The following is a 4,008-nucleotide window of genomic DNA, read 5'->3' as shown; positions in this document are numbered from 1 at the left end:
TACCACAAAAATACCCATTTGAGAAACAATAATAATAATAAAAAAAAGGGTTATTGTGATTCTAGCAAAAGTTCAACTTTAAATTTTCTCACTTTTATTTTTCTATTTTATATCATTATCCTTTCCTTCAACATTCAAACACCGGAAATCAGAGGGAAAAAAAAGCGGTTGTAAATTGTAATTATAGGAAAGTTTTAGTCCAAGAGTGTAATTTTGTAAATTTTCATGCCTTGTGAGGGAAATGACAAAGCCATAGAAATGGCCCATCCCATTTTGAAAATTTTTTTTTGGTCCCGCACGTATAAAACGACGCAAAATAAGGGATAATAATGTCTCATTCATACCAAATGATCTCGGTCTCAAATCTCTAGCTGAAACACGTGCCCAAGTTACGTGCTCATACTCTTAGATAAATAATAATAATAATAAGAACAAGAACTATCCTCCCAGAAAAGCCCTCCCACCACTAGGGCTATTAATTGGGCTGCGTTTGAAATGCCCAAACTTAGGGCTCGTTTAAAACCCAAGAATTCGGATCAGCATTTTTTTTGGCACATTCAAGTTTGAAATATTATGGCCTAAGCTCAAGCATCCAATTTATTGGGATCCAAGATCAAGAATTTGATCCAAATGAAAAAAAAAATCTTTTTTTTTAATGTTACTACCTCCGTCCCAATTATTTTGTCATATTTTGGGAATTTAACTTTTTAAAAATAGTAATTTGATTGTGATGTTTATACTTCTTTTTCCAATCTTACCCTTACAAATTCAAAATTTGAATTTGAATGGTAACATACATATAGTTAAAAGAAGGAGTTATATTGGAAAGAGAAACTAAAAGTGTTTTGACTTTCTTAACATGACAAACATTTTGAAACACATCAAAATGAAAAGTTTAACACTTTCAATGGAATGAAGGAAGTATATATTACAAAAAAATGTAAGTAGTTAATTAAATAAATTAACCTTTTTAACAATTACTACCAAACTAATCTTAATTAGTGCTACAAAATTCATAAATAGTATTAATTTTTTAAATAATGATTTGTATAGGTTATAAATATTTATACACTTAAAACATTTATATATGAATTTTTTTAAAAATTAATTTAAAAAATTGGTTGGACTTATATTAGGTTGAGGTTAGTATTACTAGCCTGTTTAAAAATGTTTATATATTAATATTTTAAAACTTAAATTTAAGATATTGGCTGGACTTATATCGAGTTGAGGTTGGTGTTACTAGCCTCGTCAAAATTTGGGCCTCTATTTAAGATCCAAATTCAGCCCAACATAATTGTAAAGAAAACCCAACCCTTTTTAAATTTGAACAAGCCGAACTCAAATTAATTCAACTCTATTGACAATTCTATCTAGGGGTGTGCATTCGGTGCAAAAGCGGTAATTCGGTGACATGAATTCGGTGAATTCGGTTATTCGACCTAAAGAAATCTAAACCGTTTTCAATTTCGAATTGGCCATAACCGAATTCATTCTGTAACCGATTTCAAATTCAAAAACGGTAATGAATTCGGTCTAACCGAATTCATCTATTAAAAAAAAACTGATTTTTTAAAATTTATTACTGATTTGATCCCCAAATTTATTCATAATTTAACACATTACTTATGTTCTAATCATTTTGTGGTTTAATTTGATTGGCATTTATTTGATCACTTATACCTAGAATCCTTAGTCTACGATTTAAGAACACATAAAAAGTGATTAATTTAAACTAGAATAAACCTTAGACTGTACAATGATTAGTGATAATTTATGAATTTATAATTTACAATGATTAATAATAAGTAATATTAGTTACAAACTACAAATTACAATGATTAGTGATAAGTTATATTAGTTACAAACTTATAATTTATTGTAAATCAAAATAAAACTTATTTACTTACATATGTTATTGTGAAAGTCAATACACTAATACATTGATTTGCAATTCACATGCATTCACTTACACTACTTAGTTGTCTTGTCTATACTTAAAGCCTTAAGATTAGTGAATAGATAATATGAATTTTTATGTTAAATATGTAATATAAATTTAGAGCACACTAATACTTGCAAGTTACAGATTACGCATTCAAAGATTCAATAATTCAAACATGAATGATCAATGATGTATCAAATTACCAATATCTAAATTCTAATTACTAATTATGTCTATTGTTTAATATTTAGTATTATACATATATGTATTAATTATTATCTAATTCTAGTCATGTTACTCATGTATAAAATAATAAGTAGTTATCTTATATTGTTATGTATTACTATATATTTGTATTATTATAGTCATATAACAATTAACAAATACTAAAATAATATATTGTACATTATTATATATTATTATTATTATAAGTACAGGATATGATGATAACACCATATACTAATTATTATTAATAGCATTTACCTATATAATATAATAATATATTAGTAGTATATACTAATACTAAATAGCATTTATCTATATATTATATAATTTTATATACCAATTTGGTATTCGAATGCGGTAATGCGGTATCCTATTTCAATTACCGAATTTAAATGCAAAATCGGTTATTACCAAATTCATAATCTCATTACCTATTTCATACCATATTAGAATTCGATGAATTCGGTATGTATCGAATTTGTACCAAATACCCGATTTCAAATTACCGAATTGAATTTGAATTTGGTTATGAATTCGGTATGAACCGAATTTGTTCACCCCTAATTCTATCCATCACCTTCTCGCCACTCTCTCCCCTTCTCTTCACCAACTAGCTACTCTCCCTGCTACTGTCTATCAACCTTCCTCCTCTTCCCTCTATCCCAATTTGGTGCTTGAAGAATAAATCTTTCCTTCTTCACCCCCTTCCTAGCACCAAACCATCCCTTACCACCCAAAAATCCCCCGGCCTAGTCCTAATTTTCAAAGTATTGTATCTCCCCTCTTTCTCCCTCACCAACTTGTGATCTTCTCTCTTCCTCTCTCCTCAATCTAGTCGTGCAAAACTAGATCAAAGGTAGGGGTTTTAAAGAAGGGGGGAAAGAGTCAAGTAGGTGAAGGGAATGGGGAGAAAGAGAGAGGGAATAGAGAGGGGCTACGAGTAGTGGTGGAGAAGGGGGAGAAGGGTGGCTGGTTCTGAGGGAAAAAATGGAGAAGAAAGGAGAGAAGGGCCGCAGGATAGTTGTGGGAGAAAGAAGGAAGTGTGGCCACGATATTTAGTAGAGGGAGGGAGAGGGCTATCATGATTTGAAAATTTATATGTGAAATTTTGTTAATATTCTTGCTTTCTTTTTGGAGAAAATGATATGAATTGGAGAAAATGTCACGTGCAAGACATGGGACTTATTTTTTAAGGATATATTAATCTTGTTCTAATTTTGCCCATGAAAGTGTGAGCACATGACTTTTTTGTTTGGGTCAATTTTCAACATTTGTACTACTCCTCAACTAGCCTATACTAAAGGACGATTCAACTAGCAAGGTGTTAGAGAGAAAAAAAATCATCTATGAACCAACGGAGTACAATATTACACATTCTTTAAATATACCTACAGATACAATGGTTCAAATCCTTGTAGTAAAAACTCCTTCTTCATGTGAGCACGTGACTTGCGCTTGCATGTACGTAAAAGGTCGCTGGTTGGTCGGGGAAAAATGGAGAAGACTTTCTGTTTGATAACATAAAAAAGTGCTGAATCTGAATCTTTTCAGACATTCAGATATTTTGAGTGTTTGATAAATGAAAATTCATTTGCTGAACTTGTTAAGTAGTGCTGAACTTGTATGTATTTTTTTCAGCACAAGAATCCTAACTGAATGCTTAATTCTGATAAGAATCGATAGAATTATTTCGACTACCTTATCTTATCTACCAAATCTACCCTTGTTTATTAATTATGTTCAAAATTCTTATATAATTAAACAATCTAATATTCTCTATATAATGATTTTCTATTTCTCTTTTCTTCCTTTTGAATAACTTTCATTTCTTCTCCATA

Source organism: Coffea eugenioides, chromosome 10 (genome assembly GCF_003713205.1).
Source record: "Coffea eugenioides isolate CCC68of chromosome 10, Ceug_1.0, whole genome shotgun sequence".
Lineage (NCBI taxonomy): Eukaryota > Viridiplantae > Streptophyta > Magnoliopsida > Gentianales > Rubiaceae > Coffea > Coffea eugenioides.
Note: the sequence above shows the minus strand (reverse complement) of the source record.